The 20,000-nt window shown below is 39.7% G+C and overlaps 1 long non-coding RNA gene across 5 annotated transcripts in view; it reads left to right on the top strand.

The window, feature by feature from the left end:
• LOC137858296 (uncharacterized) overlaps positions 1 to 20,000 on the top strand; it is a 138,613-nt gene that overhangs the window by 34,698 nt on the left and 83,915 nt on the right. For 2 of the 5 annotated variants that reach the window (XR_011097628.1, XR_011097624.1), the window contains one exon: positions 3,873 to 15,193. This is a non-coding gene — a long non-coding RNA (uncharacterized lncRNA). The remainder of the gene's footprint in view (positions 1 to 3,872; positions 15,194 to 20,000) is intronic. The other 3 variants (XR_011097625.1, XR_011097626.1, XR_011097627.1) reach the window with 3 other exon arrangements.

Raw genomic sequence — 20,000 nt, 5'->3', positions numbered from 1 at the left:
AGTTTGATGGTAAGTGAACAGCAGTAGCAATATTAATCTGCAGTAACCTGTCAGTGAACTCTACAGCTAATATGATGTAGTTATGATTTTACCATCAATCAGAACTGAACAGGCCCTGGACAATCCTTACAGCACTGCCTCAAAAAATCTAATTGTGCAAAAGCTTCATCGGTTTCCAACATTTCTTTTTTATCTGTCACAGACTTTTGGCCTACTACACAACCTTTTATTATTGGTCTTATTGCATTAGCTTGTTGGACAAAAAAGAAAAGGCTAAATCTAAGGGTTCCCCTGCATTCCATCATTTGTTACCATGAGGGATCCTATTTGACAGATCCATATTATTTTAGATTTAGATAAATATTATTAGGACATATGGTTTCGTGTGAACTTTTGAACCACTGATTGCCAACATATAAAAAAAGACAAGTAATATTTTCACCTCTACATTTGCATGTTCAAATGTAAAAGAAATATAAAATAAAAAATGGAAGAATTGAGCTGTATCACAGAACTCAATCTTAAATGAAAAGTAAAACCACTTTTTTTTTTTTTTTAGTTAATTTTATTCACAGAACAGAAGAGTGGTTGAAAAATGAATTACCAACAACAAATACAAACTTTCACAGAAGTTAGAGTTCTATTAGTAATTAAGATAATGACATTTTTCTTTTGGGGCATTTTTAGTACAACCATCTATTATGTAGTTTTGTAGCTTAAATTAGACGTGTGTGTGTAAATATCATAAAAGCAGCACAGACATGCATTCTCAGTGAAAAGCTTTCTTTCAAACACTGGCTGTAAGAGATTACAACTTGCTGTAAGATACATTACAGCCATACATACTATTTCTAGTGAGTTTACTATGCCAGAAGTTCTGGTGTAACTTTTGTGACTTTAAACATATAAAAACATCAAGGAAGATGAACTATTAACATTATCTGTTTAGTCATTTTAATCTTTTGCATCTTAAATGTAATCAGGCTTTTCAGAACTGAAATTGCTAATCAGCATGTTGGATAAATGTTTCCATTTTAAAATGTGCACATTTAGAGATAACAGCTGGCTGTAAAGAATATATTTATATTTGTGATTTAATGTATCACAAACTTTATATTTGATTTCATTTAGCTTTACTCAGAAACTGAGAATATTTTTGCTAGCATGATCTTTTTTGACAGCAGTTTTACAGCAGCAGAAAAGCACAGAGTAATAAATGAGGTGTGCATACAATGCATTATGTACTCTTTAAAGCAAGCGTGTCCTTTTAATAAAACAAAAATTTTTATGCAGTTTCAAATTATTTCATCTCTTTCTAATGTGAGCCCAATTCATGCAAAGCAGTAAAGATTGTGCACACCCAGAACACAGACAGTATGTGCTCTTCTGCGCTACAGTGACTGTTCATTAATTTAGCAGTCTGTCTAAAAAATTGAGGGAAAATCATTTAACAACAAAAAAAAAAACCCTCTAACTTCAAAGAAATATTTTGACTATATGAACATCAAATGAATAGCTGAGTTTTAGCCCTTGATCAATCATAATGTAAAGTAATTGTAATCTAATAAAAATAGCCATACAAAATAAGGAAATGGCTGTTGCATCCTGTTAAAAACATGTAGGAATGCAGCTTTGGAACTACTGAGAGAGCCGAGGTTGTGGAAAGACAAAAACAGGATGTTAAATTGTTACGACAATTGGAAGCAACTGATTTTTTAAAGCACCTATCGCCACTCGTGATAATTTGTTAAGCTGCCTCTAGGGGGTTCTGTGCGACTGCGATTTTGAGAACACCTACCACCAGGTTAGCAGAGGGAGAGGCACAAAGGGAGTGAGGGGCATTTCCACTCACGGGGAAGATGTCCAGCCTCATCCTCAAGGCTGCAAATTGGACGGCTACACTAGCCTCAGTTTTCTCTAAAGCAAAAACAGCAAAAGAAAGTGGTTCAGATCTTCAGCCCACTTTGAAATGTGTACTGTCATTATGGTAATAATAGAAACGTGTTATAATTAATGTAATTACTTTAAACTGCATATATGGATTTTTAAGGCAGCTGTATTCAAAAGCCAACCACAAAATTGTTCATTCCACTTTGTGTTTTTAACAATGATTTAACTTTTTGTTTTGGAAAGCTGTCAGTGAGGAATGCTAGTTCAACTTCATAATTTCATACCCCACTTTTTGCATAAGCTTAGGTCTTTACTGCCCTGTGATATTTCTCCTCTATACTTCACGAATCAACTACAGCAGGTTATACAGGGTTCCTGCTTACTTAAAAACAAATAAAAAAATAATAATAATAATTAAAAAAATTATTAGACTGTTAATAAAAAATAATAAAGTAAAAAAATAATTTAAAAGTTGTTGTGGTACAATGCGTTGTGCCTGGCCAACCACAAATATAGCAATAGAATTATAAGCTCAGTTGGTTTGAGAACAATAAAGCCACATCCATTAAAATGAGTTCAAAGATTAATAACAGTATAATTAAGAAAAAACCTCAAGCCATTCTTTAATGAATATTTTAACAAGAGTAACAACATTCAGGGATTTTTTTGTAACTAACAACTCTATTAGTCCAGATTTTTCAAACATGAGAACATTTAGTCAGAAATCCCGATTTTCTCCAGAGAAGGTCAGTGAATGAGAAGCTGGATATTACAAGAGTCTGCTAAATCATTCTGGTTTCTTATGATGCCTGCAGAACAGCTCGCACACTGCAACAATCCGGTCCTCTCAGCCACCAGTGGCACAAGAAGGTGGCTCTTAACCAGATGCACTTGTAGTGGAATTGACAGAATTGGAGCATTTGAATAATTCAGATAATTAGATTTTTTTTTAACATTTATCATGCACATATTTGTTGTTGATGTTATTAAAAAAAATAAATAAAATAAATGAAGATTATAGCTGTCACCACTTTTACTAGAAATTATAAAACACCTCTAGATATTCAATAGTTGAGAGGCCCTATTTCAGCAGAGCACTTGGAGACAGAGTTAATTTTAGGTAATTTTAAGTCAAACCTGAACATTCTGCTGAGTAGGGAGGGATGAATCCAAGGCTGGCTGAACTGGTGTCACAGTCCATAGCTATGCGTAGGCCTGTGAATGTTTATTTTTGGCCATGGTCCTTCTCATGATGGAGTAACCCTTCTGGGGTTACTGCAAGAGAATTCGGCCCTCTGCCTCCCAGCACACTTCCCTTCGCCCCACCTTTGCTTTCCTTCCTCTTTGGAAATCCAGATTGAAATGAAAGTTGGCCAAAATTGAATCAAGTAGCCTGTGGTTTCAGCTGTCTGGGGGACTTTGGGCAAGTTTTGTCCCAGTCTCTGCACGTAGCTCGAGCCAGCCCACACCACAGGCATGTGGAAACTGGGTGAGGGGTTCAGCAGCCCCTGGCATGTGGGAAAGGTCTCTGACCGCCTCGCAAAGAGAAGGCCCCGCCTTGCTGGGTATTTGTGGTATGGACATCATGATGAGAGTAGAAAAAACACAGCAATGGGCTCTGAGAGGGATTGCAAAACATACAGAAAAAATTGATAGTGTGCAGCTCACAAGAGCGTGTTGCACTTCAGACAGAATATCAACTGCCCACTAAGTCACTATACCTGTACATTTCTACTTGGCATTACACTGTGACTGTAATATGAGTTGCAGCGAAGCTGTAACCAGCAAGCAGGGAAGTCGAATTTAAAAAATACTGAGTTAGACTGATACATATTAGGTGCACTTTTTTCTCATTTTAAGAATATTTTAAAATAAAATTGTATGTGTTTCAGAACAGTTTAAAATACCTTTTCTTATACTCAGACAACCAACTGTATTACAGAGATTACACCAGTATTTGCCTCTTTTATCCCACAAAATAGATATTCATCCAGTGAAAGCAGGTGAGCAGAATGGCATCTTCTCAGCCCTTCCTAACCAAGATGGAGGTCTAAGAAGTCCTGGGTGTTCCGAGCAAACCAAGGGATCCCTTCTGAACTCTCCTTTTCCAAGACCATAGCCATTCTGCAAACGGTAAGATGTATACTTGACTCAAGGACCGTCTCTGAACCAGCCCACAAAAAAAGGAGAGTAACGTGAGTAGTGAATGTCTCTCTCTTACATTGTGGTCAGTCGCAGGAGGCCTCATTCATAGTACAGTGAGGTTAATGAGATTTGATATGTTTGCTCCAAATAAACTTGTCTCAGATTCTGTACAACTACGAACAGATAAGGGGAGAAAGGCTAGGAAAATAAGAGGAATCAAAATTCATAAAATTGAAAACAAAATGGGTGAAAATGAATCAAAGACATACTTTTCAATTTTAAACTATTTATTTCAAGATATTTTCCTTTTTACCATATATTTCTATTATTAGCCTAAGTTTCAAAGGAAAACATTATTTTGAACATTTAAAAAAAAAAAGACACACTTTAAAACTTAGAAAAATTTCCCAGTATTTTCTGAATCAAACAGTTCTGAAAGCTTTTTGATTCCAATTACTCACTGTTTTTAGGAGAAAACACCATTGTTTTCTCATGCAGAGCTCTGGACCAGTATACATGTGATTCCCTATTCCCTTGTGAAATTCAAGGGAGAGGATTGCTGTCTTGTCAGACATTGGATCCATTGCTTAATACTTTCATGAAGTGGGTAGGCAGTTTGGGAGTGTTCTTAATCTTCTTTATACATCAAAAAATAATTCATAGCATTGTGTGCGTAATGCAATAAGGAGATTAATGTCAAACTTAAAAGGAGCATTAACAATAAAATAAGATTCATAACCACTGCATGAAAGCTCTTGAAACTAGCTGCTCAACTGGCTATTTTCTGATACATTGACCTTCTGCACAAAGTGAGGGCAGAATTCACAAGCCTGTTCTCCATTCCCATCAGAGCTCAGGGGAATTCTTATGACCACAGCTGACCACGCAGCCTCTGTGCTTTCATTCTAAGCCAAGAGACCAATAGTTTCCTCCATAATTGAGCTGAAGGACATTTAAAAATAATTAATAGGATTTGGTGCAACTAGTATTATTTGTTGTGTTGTGTGCATTCTATTTTTTATTGCCTGCTTCCAGAGCTTAAAGACTTTTCTTAGGAAAGGTTGAATACCAACGGTTCTGAAAGTAGTCCCAAGGCAAAGCAGAATATAAATAGCTCCGCAAGCACAACAAGCTGAAGGCTCCACTGAGGCAAAAGAACATCAAGTAATTAAAAAACACTGAATGATATAAATAGGGAATAGCCCTTTACAGTTGCAGACCATATATATTAAAAATACTATCAGGAACTGAGTTGTTTTTACCTATGAAACTGAGGGAAGTAGCACACAAACAGGAAGGGTGAAGGCACTGGGGGAACAGTCTGTTCCACAAGCAGAAAGGAACTCTCGAGGGTTTTCCTCGAGGAAGGAGCAGGCTTGCCACCCCTTGGAGGAGTATGTGAGCCACTGCAGACCCATTAGTAGCACCCAGCCTGACAGTTGGGCCCCACACTGCTCTTGTCTTTTGCAGTCCCCAGCCAACCTGCCAGAGAGCTGACAGGGGAACCATGCCTAAGTGATGCATGGCTGGGTGGGCTGGACACATGGCTGGGGTCTCCACCACTACCACCTTACATATTTATTCATCTATTAGATCATTACCTACAGCATGACTGTTTGATTTTCACGGGGGCTGGTTTCTCCATACTCTCTGTGCTATCCACTGGCAGTGCAAACCCATCCACATGTGCTAGCCCTCCCTGATGGTCCTAAGTTACCTCGAAGTTCTCACCCATAACACAATTAAATTTAGCAGGCAACCTTCTTCTTGGATGAATATATTAACATTAAAAAAAAAAAAAAGAATTTTCTGTTTCACCCAGATCATTTCGCAGACCTCTCCCTGCTGAATTATTTAGGGCTACGATAACTGCTGTTGCATCTCTGAAGGAAGATTAACAGATGTAGGACTTGGATTCATGGGAGAGAGAAAATGAGGGTGGGATGTATGCAGGCTCAATTCATAGCAGCTATCTGACTGCACATTGGTAAGATGTGTTTTGTTTTGTTTTGTTTTGTTTGTTGTTTTTTTTTTTTTTTCTTTTTTCTCTCTCTCTTTTTCTGTGGGCCTTGCAAACTGGGATTGGCTTTTCCTCTCCACAGGAAGTCCTGACATGCAACCAATGTGCAAGGCCTTCTGAAGTCTCTCGAGCCCCTGAAGGCTGTGTGTATTTTCTTCTAAGTAGGGCCCTACCTGATGTTGCAGCACCATCCATCATGTCAGCAACCAGCACTGCTCTGGGGACATGATTTGTTAGTTAACACAGCCTTTGTTAGCTGGCTCTCCAGTAACACACACCGATGGAGACCTGCAGCTTTCAGAAAATTTCCAACAATAGATAAAAAAGGGCTTAGTGAAAACTAGGCCAGGTCCAAAATATACACTGATTTGAACCGATCAAAAACTTGGCCGATCATATTCATTATCCAGATGATGTTCTCTACTATAGAAGCTGCACTGGGAGGCAGGTTACTTTTTGGATTAAAATCTAGTTTTAATCTCCTTTTAAATATGCTAAGGTGCAAGAGCCCTGGGTAGAAACCAGAAGTATATGGACTTTTTTCCCTGTTGTTTTTTAGCGCTTTATTTATAAATGTAAGAGCAAGCATAGACACAGTGCAAATATTCTAACAACTACCAGTGCACAGGAGTACAAATTGGTATGCTGCATCAGAGGAATAAAGGAGAGGGCTGATAGAATGGGGAGAGTAATTTACTGTGCACTGGTCTCAGCTGCCAGTGATTGCAAAGGGAACTCAGCAGATGTTTTTTTGATAAAGGTTGTTTCTTGCTGCAGCAGCGGCAAAATCCATAGCATTATTCTGTAGGACTTTGCACATCATGATTCTGCCATTTCAGTTTGTCTTAACAGCTGGATGATAAAAAAAAAAAAATGTTCCAGTGGATTATTTGAAATTTGTCATGTTGATTTAGTTTCATTACTGTTATTAAATTTTATTCTGGAATGGTTTACATATCAAGAATGCATAATGGGTTTCTGTGTAGCCTGGGATTTATTCCTTGAATGAGGAAAGGACTCTAGTATGACAAAGTCATAAAGCCTTATTGACTTGATCCTTTGCCATAAACACAGGATTCAGGGAGTTAGGCCGAATATTAAATTGATATGATGGTTGTATTTTCATCAAGAGAATAACCTCTTCCAAAATAAAACCTCACAGTAAGTCTAGATCTACAGAATTGTTTTAAAATTCTGCTATTCCCAGGATAGAATAGGAAAATATTCTCCTAATTAAGAACATTGTAGGCAATAAGGTTGAAGAGAACCAACATAAATATGCATATTTAATGCACTATCCAGATCCTGAAGCAAAACAAAATAAGATTAAAAATGTAACAAAAATAAAAATTATATTGACATATGGAAGGATTTAAACAAGCAAAAGTATGCTTCTAAACAAAGAAATTCTGAACACAGAAAGGGCTATCAAAATTGAAGCTATACTGAAAGACAAGATGAGCCAACTGAAACCCTATACCCAAACAAATTGAAGTTACAGAGGATACTCAAATTTGATTTTAATTCAGCTTTTGGATCTCTTCTTTTCTAATGGGACCACTCACAACTCTAAAAAACCTTTGGAGTTGGATCTAAATTTTGTGGTGTAAGCCAACACTTAAATGTGAGTGACTGCCATTTTGTCACATTCCTGGAGGGCAATTTGCACGTAGGAGAAAGCTGCCATGTCATATAATGTAAATTATGTAAGATTGTATGTCACCTCAGAGAGATATACTCTTGCTGATTTGTAAATTAAAGACAAACCACAAAAGTTCCTAATTCCTTCACAACATAACTACTCATGAGTTTCTGCTGAAAGACTGCCATCAAAAGGCAATAAATCTTCAGGAAATAATATCACAATGCTAGCTTTAAAGCATTCATGACTTTTTCCCAACTTTCTCTGGAATATTTCTTCCAAAAGAAAGCAGACGGCAAAATACTCAGTGGGTCAACTTTTGTGTTCAAATGCTCCCAGGGGGTTCCATTAATTCGAGTTGTCTCTACAAAGACACAGACATGAACAGAAATAGCTGCCCATCTCTGCCTAGAATCACCATGTTTTTTTCCTCAGAGTTCTTAACTTTATCAGAAGTATTATTTGAAACCAGCGCTGTTATTAAGTGCACTTTGGATGCAGAAACATATTGAGAGAAAATACAAATTAACGCTTTTAGACAAAGTGGATTGACAGATCCAGGGCATGCCCAGGTCCAACCTGGACTGATCTTCTCCCAGTGAGGCCGTTATGGGTGAACCATGAACCGACCTTTTTGCTTCTCTGCTAACCTAGCTACGCAAGCAGCAAACCCAGGTCTTCTCTGGAAGCCAAAGACCACCACTGAGCTGGAGTTTCTCAAGAAGCTAAATCACCGTGGAGCATCAGATTTACTTATTTACTGGTGTACCAGGGAAAAACAAACTCCTGAGAAGACAGATTTTCAGAAGAATTCAGTACTGGCCTCATTCTGTCTCTATTGATGTCAGCAAAATCCACTGAAACAAAATAAATCCAATGATAGACGATTCCAAAAATCTCCCATCCTGTAAACCACAAAGAAGTTCACGACAACTTCATTAGCGGCATTGCCGCTAATGAACAAAGCCCGGCCGGGTCAAGGACACCGCGGGTGGCACGGGTGACGTGCGCCCGACGGCGGGGAGCGCCCTCCCGGTGTGCTGGCAGCGAGGACCCGCCGTTGCCAGGGGTAACGGTGCACGCAGGGGGTCTGGGCCTGCGCGGCCTAGGAGCCAGCGCTCAGCCCAAAGAAGGGAAAAAACATCAGGGACAGAAATGCAGCAGCAGCGGCTGAGCACCAGGGAGAACCCAATGCGAATATAACTGCATTCCTTTCCAGTGCAATGAATAAACATCAGAAAACACAAGGAGCGTGTTCCAAGTAACAGAGGGATTTTTCTAAGAACACAGCCAGCTCACTCAGGTTCAGCGACGCAAAAGCCAGCAGGGGAGCCGGGGTAAACCCACCACAGCACGTTGGCTTATGGCAACTTAGTGGCACCTCTGTGCAGGCAAGCCAGGCCGGAGTCCTGTTGCACCTCCTGCACCAAGCTCCCAGCCTGCCCAAGAGCGAGGGTTGGGCTGTGACATTCCTGCCGGCACCCGCTGGCAACAAGGTGCAAGCAGCCCACAACTGGGAGGAAATAAAAGTTTATGCCTCCACTTACAACCACCTCTCCTGGGCAGCTGCACAAGGGAAGAGGGAACATCCAACACCTATTTTGAGTGAAGGCAGCCAGCAAAACAGCCAACACATAAATGTCAGCTGCTCCATCCTCAGACCACACACATTTGCCATTAGTGACCCAAGTGCACAATACTTTTCAGGTGCTTTCACTTCTTGAGCTTGCATACTGTGCGGAGATTACTGAGCTAGTCCCAGTTTTTTGTGTTTTTTTTTTTTTTTTTTTTTAAGTTTGAATTTTAATAAGTGCACAGAGCTGTTAGCTTGACAGTCCTGTTTTCCATAAAACTCACATTCATAACAAGCAATAAAGATGGAAGCTTACTGCAATATAACCCACAAGTCTGCCTAAAACTTAGATCTGAAGAGGTCCCCATTAAAGGTAAAATGTAGTATAGGCTTCATGCCAGATCCGTCCTTTGTTTCTTTATAATAAGAAAAAAGAGTGCCAACTATGATATAGTTTTATAAAGAAGTCATCTATATTCTAGTAACATGACTGAAACTGGCCATTCATTACATGTAGGCACTCAAAAGCCAATACTGTTAATTGAAATCACTTTTCTTCTTATCTCTAAGAAAGCCAAGCACATATAACTTTTTCTGATCCTGTTTCTACTTCAACACCAGTATTTACTGCATGTCATATAAAATTAGGCATTCCTCTGCTTAAAAGGGTAGAATCAAATGAAAGCCAGAGAACTGGCCTTCTTAATGTGGTACTTTTTGCAATTTTTATCCATTTCTTTCACAAGACTGTAGCAGAACATCATTTGGCTCATTTGGGACTAACATGTTTTGCTTTGAGTCCATTCAGCATAATCACCATGGATTCACAGCACATTGAAATCAATTGCAGACTTTGCATAGACTGTATTGAACTTTAGCTGCATCCTGCAGAGAAAAAAAAAAAAAGAAAAAAGAAAAAAAAGAAAAAAAAAAGAAAAAAAAAAAAAGAAAGAAAAAAGGACAAGATACAGCAGGAAGGAACAATTGTTCTGTCAATTAACTGGTCCACAGTGCACAGCCAGCATATCTGAGGGACTACAGGCAACCATTATAGCATATTCCACAGGAATTTCTGTTCTGAAAGTGATCGCTACCTGCACTCAAATTAATTGCTGAAAAAATGTCTGTAATAACAGAAACAGCTGTTGTTAGAATCAGCCAGCATCTCAAAATCCTGGTCTATCCAGGAATATACCTCAGAATGACAAGTATTAGAAATGTAAAAGCATCGTCAAATCAGATCTCATGCCTTTCTCCTGACAATGCAAAATTATTTCTTCATGCTTGTGTATGCTTTATTTTTGAAATACACTTAATTTCAGTGTTAAAGTAGCTTGGGTAAACAGAATAAGGAAGAGATTCATTTTAATGATACCTCTCCACAGGTCTGATTCATGCCACACAGCTGATTTGCCTCACTTCCATCCTTTTGTTTGCCCATCTTTAATAATAGAGATAGTAATATCTGTCTATTCCCCAAGACAGTTATGCTGATTACTTATCACTTGCCAAAATCTTTCAGATGAAAGAAATGTCACAGAGGCTATACGAGACATAATTTGGCCTTTCACTGCATTTCTTGCTTCCTTTTTTGTGTTGAGAGCCAAGACTCGTTTCTGATACCTATCATGTTCTGCTCCTTCTCTCATCAATTATTTGAAGAAGTTACTGCCATCCGAGGTTATGTTTCTAATGATTTTTTTAGTTGTGTAATTTAAAGAGTGTAAAATCACTCAATTTCATCTTATTCTGGAGATCACTAACTGTAATTATACATGGAAATTATGAAATGGAGGAAAACCAGATATACTCTCATCCACTTTCAAGGTCTAGCATAAGAAATTCAGGTCAGATATGCTTATTTCAAACCATTTAAGTACACCAGTATTTCAGGACAATAGGACTGGCATCTAGTTACAGTGCAAATGTTTGTTTACAAAGATTTCATTTTCCTTGCATATATTGTAGAACTATATTAAAAATAAATGTTTCTCTTCTGACTCTGGCCAATCGAGAGTTACAAGTAAATGTAAACACAACTGAAAAAAGAATCCTCAACACAAAAGACACCCTTTCCCAAAAGCTTCAAACCCCCCAAACCAACTGAAAAAGCATACTGCATAAGTTTTTTGTTAGCCAAAGAGTTCATGGTTATTGCCTTGACTCTTTTAAGGGCTTTTGTAAGTATTATTTGATTCTTAGAAGGAGAAAAAAAATAATAAAAACTACCGAGAACAGATCTTTTCACATAAGAGGAATAAATGAAATGGCTCTGACACCAAGTTCCTTTTCAGATATTTCCTCAGTGGCAAAGATGAAATGCTTGAAGCACTGAAGGAGGATGGGACAAGAATCCTGTGAAAGAAATTGCAACTGATAAAGGACATATGAGGGAAATGTGAACAAAGACACACACCCAAAAAATGGACAACCTGCATCTGTAGGACTTACAAGACATGGCTAAACTCATCTATGTTCACCATGCATCAGCCAAAGAACTGAAAAAGTTAGAGCATAGGGAAAGGTCAACATTACCAACTTCAACAACAGGAAGGGTATTGCACCCAGACACTCTCGTAAATAAAATTTCTGTTCCCAAGTGTCACTGCTTCAGGGAGTTTTGGCTGTAGAGTCTTTACTGAGGGCAGGGAACTACAGCAAATGTGTATCAGTTTTAATAAAAGTATGATGGTGTATCTCACAGGATCTTAGCTGAAAAAGTAATTCACATTGGCTTGGTCGTTTCCACATGGCTTTCAAGTTGTTGAAGTAATGAAATTACAGGAAATAAGCTGCAATGTAGTGAGGTGGTGGGAAGTCTCCTGGCTACCATGTGGATGACTGCTAGGAACAGTCTGTGTCTGACTTCTTTATTAATGATCTGGAAAAGGGAGTGCACAGCACTTTGATGAAGCTCACAGATACGAGTATGAAAGACAGAAAGATCAGTGTACAAAGAAAATAATAGAGTATTTCCTAGAGCAGATAGAACCATGGAAAGAAAATAACTAAATGAGACTCAGCTTTGAAAAAGTGCAGGCTAGGAGGACATCTGAGAGGGAATGACAGGAAGGAGAAATCTGGGATGCAATAATGATGAAAGAGATCTAAGTGAGATAGCACATGCTAAATGACATGAATTGGCAACATGATATGGTATGAAAAGGCCAGTACAATATTGGAGAGAGCAAACAGTATCACATAACTGAGAAAGCAAGAAATAGCCACTTTCTCTATGGGTGCTAGTGTAGCTCCATCTGGAATATTATATGCATTTCTGGATATTGACAAATTATAGAGTTCAGAGAAGAGCACCCAACATGATCCAAAGACTAGGAGGATTGATTTATGAGGAGAAATTAGAAGAGTTAAATATATAAATTGCTCGGCTAAGAAATGATTAATGGGGGACACGATAACAGCCTACAAATATTTGAAGAAGACCACCAGTGAAGGAAAGGCATTTTTCAGCAGGATTCACAGAGAACAGCTAAGAGTCAGGAGATGTGACTGAGAAGCCAAAACATTCACTGAGGATCAAGAAATGCTTCCCGAACAAGAATTATGATAATCTGTAGAACAATTTCACCAGTGGAGGAATGGGGATCTTTTACTTGTGGCTTTTAAATGCAGAATTGAAAAATCCCTCAGGAAACACACACACTATAGTCTGAGTGCCCACAACTGCAGAGGTCTGGACCCAGTGAAAATCCACTTTCTCCACAGAGATGAATTGGGCATAGGAGAAAATGACTGTATTTGTAAAGACACTATATTCTTATTTGTGTTTCTCCCTGTGCTGTTTGCTATTGTTGCATTCAGCAAACTGAAATAAACAATAGCTGCTGCTATAGCAGCGCTTTTATTATTTGATGGTTGTGGTGAAATTCTCAGCACTTGTCTTACACTTGTGTGAAGATAACAAATCAGCAGTCTGATATCCACAGAGCACTTCCAGTTGGCTTTCCTGATGAGCTATAGTCAAGATAAATATTATATGCCAGTGCACCTTCTTTCTTCTTAAGGTGAAAAAAAAAAATGTATAGCAAAGCCTGACTACTCTGGCTATATCAGGAAGCTCAAGGATGGCTAACGCCAGAGAACTGATACCAGCATGGCAACGCCTAGAGCTGGCAGGTAACTGAAATCCTCCTTCTTCCAGTCACAGGGTGTTATCTAGGGAGACACAACACCACAGTATGTGTCATGCAACAGCAACAAAAGTTTAAATCTTGCCGCTCCCTTAGCTAGATATAGCTCACAAAGTTAGATTAATTGTGAGTCTTTCATCTTCCGCCATCTCTGAAAGGCCTTATCTTTATCTCTGCTTTCAAAGGTCCATAAATTCCTTCGTGTTCAAAGGCTCTATCCCTTCCCCCAATCCCTCTCTAGTTCAGACATCCTCAAACTCCAGCACGACTGTCAAGTCTCTCTGTATTTAATCCCCTTAGATTATCTCCCCCTTTGTACTTCCTTCCATGCCTTTCACCAGTTTCCTTCCAACACTTCACCTGGTCAGTTCATCCTTTCTGAACCCTTTTCCTGGCAACCTCCCTGCTATCAAGTGTTCCCATCATGGGCATCAACACCACTGCTTTCATTTTTTCTGCTACATCTTCTGACCTTGCTGGCCACCTGCCTGTGTGCTGCTCAGCTCGGAATACACCTCATTTCTGGAAACCCCAGCTGCCACCAGGCTAACTGCAAATGGCTTAACCAGGGGGGGGTTCTGAACCACCCCAATACTAACCTAAAAGATTCTCAGGCATATAAGTTTTAAAAAGATTAAATTTGTTTGAATGCCTATACTTTTTCTGTGGATGTCTTCCCACCTCTCCAGAGGCAAGATTATTTGTAAATTGTTGGCAATGGTTATGATTAAAGCCTTTGTGGGAACAGCTAGGGTGAAATACATTCAGTTTTGACACTTGCTTTCTGCAAAGTAAAGGGATTTAAATCAGTAAACGAAAATGGATTTAGCTTATAACTAGGCAGCTATTTTTTCAGTGTTGTTTTTATTCATATTCTTTTACGTCAGATATGACTGATTCAGGTGAATCAGTCTCCGTACACTAGGTTACCATAATTATGCACTATACCCATTTCAAAATTAGTTCCAGCTAGTTAGCTTCACTGCAAGACAATTCACGCTGCCAATTGAGAATTCAACCTAGTTTGATGATGGATTCATATAAACAGCAAAATCCATTATTTATACACTGTAGGAAAATAAACTCTCTGGCTGGCCGGGGATATGAAGCATGTGAAGGGTTTTCATTTTAGATGGTTGGAAATTTTAAACTCAAGCAGCTTTTAATCAACATACCATTGAAAACAAATTTCAGCAAACACATTTCTTATTCAGCAGCAGTACAATGTAACTGAAAATAGAAGCTCCAAAAGCTTTATGGTCTATTACTCAACATGTGCTTATAATAAATTAGATGTAAATAGCAGTTATTGTGTAACAAGAAAAGCAAGAAAAGACGACCAATTTCAATAAGCTGGAAGAGGACCATTTCTGCCCTACTGTTCTGAAATAATTGCTATAATCCAAACATTCACGTGTATCATTGTTTTCTGTTATTATCAAGCTACAGTAGCTCTACAGCCTCAAGCCCCATAATACTAAAATATTTTGCAAAGCTGATGCCAGTCAGATTATGAACTAGGCACCATTATACTTTAACTATAAACGTAGACATCAAAATTAAAATTCACTGAAATGGAGTGGAGTTCCTTCTCTTCTATCTGCTAATAAAAGGAAGACAAGCTGGTTTTATTTCTGTCTCTGAAGTTTTTGATACTCTTAACCTTTAACTCCAGGTGAAGATGGCCAATTGGGAACCGCACAGATAGACTGAAGCATACACACCCTCCAGAGTGACGATATATGCGGGCTACAGTTCTTCACACTGGCAATGTAAGAAGAAACATTATAAAAATCAGTGATGGATTCACCCTGTGTACTAAGGGCCTCCGTCACCTCCTGCATTAACTACCACCTCGCATTCCCACCCGTAACCCCTGGAAGCTCATTTATTAGTGCAATGCCACGGGTTCTCTTTAGTTTCTCAACTCAGCACGCTGGTTGGAGGCAGCTGGGTGCTCTCTCCATATAATGCGTGACCTAGCACAGGCTGGGAGCGCAAACTTGCTCCCTCTGGACTGTGTATCCTTGTGAGCACAGCAACAAAGTGCTTGTTGAACAAGTTTGTGAAGTTTTGCTACAGAGTCATTTGGGGTGGACCGCTACCGGTAAGACTTACAGATTGTGAATGGGAACAGAAAATCTCAGTGAGACAGTACAAGAATTAATCTTTTTGATGTGTAATAATAATTTGTCATGAAATAAAAACACGCCAAGTTTGAAGGCAATCTTACAGGAGTGATTGTTCTGACAGAAGCAGCATGTGGAGCTGTAGGTATTATAGCAAGCAGCAAGGAAAGTGTTAGCCTAGGAGAAATGTGCACGTAGCCATCAGCAGGACATGCACAAAACAAAAAAGCTAAAATTCAGGTGAACTTTTCAGCAGAATTGTAGAGAGCCGATGGCAATAGAAGTGTTTACCTGACAGAAAAGCAGTATGTGCCGCTTCAAGTTGGACAGTGAGGCACAAACCAACACAGTACGAGAATCTAAGTTATTCACAGTAACAGAGAAGCCAAAGGAAGAAGGTAAAAGTCCATTACTGAGTAAAAGTATGTCAGTTCTACAGCTTCCTCAAGAGAATATCTTCACTGGGGAAGCAAAAGAGAAAAACAGCTTAAGAAAAATCTCAGGACATTTTCCATAGCATAGTGACAAATTGCACCTTTTCTAGTTTGTTAGCTATTATATATATCTCCAGTAGGGAAAGGATCAGTGGTACATATTTATCTTTCTCCATTTACCCTAGGATGAAAGCCTGTAGAAAAGTATGTATTCCTTTTAGCACAACGTGGCTGGTGCTACATATTCCCAGCATCTGTTGCCAGTATATAGGAGAAATTTATATGGGATTTCGTTTAAAGGTACTAGTAGAAAGGTGATTTATACTGTGTTGAATAAAAATACCAAGAAGAATACAGCAAGGTTAGTTAGGCATGGATAAACTGTGGAGAAGGACTGAAGATATCTAAGTTGCCTGAAAATTAAAAGTGACAGGAAAACCAAATCTCTACACATATGCCAAAGTCAAACTAAATCAAGCAAAAGCTCAGAAACAAAGGTTCCTCAAAAGTAAAGTAGGCATTGGTTTACATAGACTGGATAAACAAAGCTATATATCCTATTTTTCTTTCTTCGCTGAGCTAGCCCAAATGTAAGACATTACAGATGAGTGTATGTGTCAAAAACACTGAATGAGTTGTGATGCAGCTGACATAACTATAACTGACAGCAACATTATTTAGTTTAAGTAGTTTGCAGTTGAGTATAGACTTAGACATAATCTTGCCAATGGAACAGTTCCCACCCTAATACTTAGGTAGGAAATGGTGCCAGATTAATAAAGATCTTATTGAAAAGAATCCAGAGCCAGAACCTAATCCACATTTAGAACAATTGAGTTCCAGGGTAGCATCAGTGATGCATGGAGCTGTCACCTGAGGACTTTTTTTTTTTTTTTTCCCTATGGAAAACTAAAATTCAGACTAGCTACATTATTAGACACTGAAGACTTGTAGAAATGGAGGTTGAGATAGCAAAGCAAACTCCTCAGTTAAACTCAGTTTTCTCAAATCCATCTCCTCTCAGAAAAAGGGTCAGAACTGGTACTAAACTTCATGGTGATTTTGAGCTTCCTGGCTGTTAAATATGTGTATTTTTAAGAGTAATTGCTACATAAGTAAACCATTCTTTTTTTTTCTTTTTTTTTTTTTTCTTTTTTTGTTGCTGTTTTTCTGCAACCTCTGCTCCATACCCACTGCAGGCCACCAGCACACACTGTTTGCAATCCCCAGCTTGATCCATTCTGTTGACTTATATTACAGCATTGCTCTTTGGCACGCATTAAAGACATCATGATTTTCTCTTACATTGCAGAAATAGAAATCAGTCACATATTTAATGCAAACTTGCAGTGTACACTCCTTCACAGAATCACAGAATTGTAGAGGTTGGAAGGGACCTCGAGAGATCATTGGGTCCAACCCTTCTGACAAAGCAGGTTCCCTAGAGTAAATTGCCCAAGTAGGCTTCCAGAGTCTCTTTCAGGTACTCAATTATGCTTAAATTTGTATTTGGAATACAAAACTTTTTATGCATTCAGAGTGTTTTATATAAAGGCAGCAGGTCTTGATATTTTTTCAAGTGTGATTTCAGAGGGACTTTTAAAATGTTACAAACACTTAATTGGAAGATCAAGCAAAAGGGTGATTTTGTCTAGATCATAAGTATTTTTATTTAAAGAAATATACAACTGTAAACACATTTTTTTATCAGGAAAAAAAAAATCTAAACAGATACAGGAAAATAACGTAAATATCAAAGGCAGTAAACTTTCATAGCGTCCACCACAAAATACTGAAATTGCCAACTGACTGTAAAGAATTGTGCAGAAAAGAATTGTTTGATTCTTGCATTCTTTTGGCTCATCAGCTACTGCAATTTAAAGAAGCAAATTACAGGCTCTTGCAAGGTGAGAGCTTCTAAAGCACTCAGTGACTCAGGAACCAATTTGTTGCTCCTCTTTGATAAGAGTTGGCCATCTGACTCTAATAGATGATGACGAAGAGTCAGACTAACTGCTTAAATATGAACTGCTCCTGGGGGCAGACAATTTTTGGTATTCACTTTTGGGAAAAAAAAAAAAAAAAAAAGAATCCAAGTGAACCACTGTAAAACTTCAACTATTACAGCTGTAGCTGTAAATCTTCAAGTTTCATGGCTGTGTATACTTAGTATGAGAGAGTGCAAAGCATATTGCTTTACCAGGACATGAAAAGCAAAATTCCCTGTGTTGGAGCAGAAACTTAGACATATGCAATTCTTCATAGCTTTGAATCTTGCAAGATGCAGCGACAGTGCAACACAAGTTGATTTCCTTCTTCCTTGACAGTGCCCTTCCACTGCACCGAGGGGAAATCCCCAAAGGCATATGGTGATTTTGCACTCACCCTAGGCCGCACTCTCCAAGCTCCCCTTCAGTACAGGCCTTTTTCTGCTCCCTTGAGCTTTAGCAGGGATCTAATCTGGAAACTGGTGAGTAAAAGTATATAAAAAATAGAACCATAGAATCATTAGGGATGAAAAAGACCTCCAAGATCACCTGATCCAACCATCACCCTACTACCAACGGCATCCACTGAACCATGTCCCTAAGCACCAGGTCCAATTTTTCCTTAAACACCCCCAGGGACGGTGACTCCACCACCTCCCTGGGCAACCCGTCCCAGTGCCTGACTACTCTTTCTGAGAAGAAATGTCTCCTCATTTCCAACCTAAACCTCCCCTGGTGCAACTTGAGGCCATTCCCTCTTATCCTATCACTAGTTATCTGTGAGAAGAGGCCGACCCCAAGATCCACACAACTTCCTCTTGGGTAGCAGTAAAGAGCAATGAGGTTTCCCCGGAGCCTCCTCTTCCCCAGACTGAACAATCCCAATTCCCTCAGCTGCTCCTCACAGGATTTGAGTTCCAGGCCCTTCACCAGCTTCATAGCCCTGCTCTGGACACGTTCCAGGGCCTCGATGTCCTTCTTGTAGTGAGGGGCACAAAGCTGAACACAGTACTCAAGGTGTGGCCTACCCACCGCAGAGCACAGGGCAATGATCACCTCCCTGCTCCTGCTGGCCACACTACTTCTGATACAACCCAGGATGCCATTGGCCTTCTTGGCCACGTGGGCACACTGCTGGCTCATGTTCAGGCGAGAATCAGTCGTCACCCCCATTCTCCTGGGATGGGAGCAGACACAGGGGCACTGGTGAAAACACCAACCGGCCATACTGTGCAAGGAGGAGAAATGGGCACAGACATGTATCCACGGGAGCCCAGGTGTGCTTCCACTTCTGGGTTGCCCACGTTTCTGTGAAACCATGTTAAAATCCTACTGCTGCTCAAACTGCCGCCATCTTGTCTCCCCACTTCCCTCTCCCTGGGAGGCAGCGGCAGCCATCTTGTGGCACCTGAGCTTGAGCTTCTGGGTTGCCCAAATTTCCATGAAAACGTGTTAAAATCTCACTGCTGCCCACAGCGCTGTCTCTGGGCTCTCTCCTCAGCATTCAGGCTCTGCAGAGGGTGTGAAAACCAGCAGATTTTACAAAGCATGTGTTTCAAGGGGACCATTTCCACTGGCATTATAGGCAATATCAGCGAGGATGGGGCAAAAAAGTGGAGGATGTAGGACTAGAGGGACTGGCCTCAAGTTGCGCCAGGGGAGGTTCAGGCTGGAAATTATAGATTTCCTCTCAGAAACAGTAGTCGGACGCTGGAATGTGTTGCCCAGGGTAGGTGGTGGAATCACCATCCCTGCGGGTGTGTAAGGAAAGGCCGGACATGGTGCTTAGTGACATTGTCTAGCGGGTGGTATTGGTGGCTGGGGTATGGTTGGACCTGATGATCTTGAAGGTCTTTTCCAACCTTAACAATTCTATAATGTCTGGGTGGCAGAAGACCACCACACGCATTCGTCTTCAGGCTATGGGCATACCCTGGCGCCTCGTGGCGCCAGCTCGGACCGACCAGAAGTTTTTTGTCGCCATCTAAAAACGAAAATTTAGTTGGAGCCCCAAGGGCCAGGTCTGTC

This window comes from Anas acuta, chromosome 6 (genome assembly GCF_963932015.1).
Source record: "Anas acuta chromosome 6, bAnaAcu1.1, whole genome shotgun sequence".
Lineage (NCBI taxonomy): Eukaryota > Metazoa > Chordata > Aves > Anseriformes > Anatidae > Anas > Anas acuta.
Note: the sequence above shows the minus strand (reverse complement) of the source record. Positions and strands in the feature narration are given on the sequence as shown.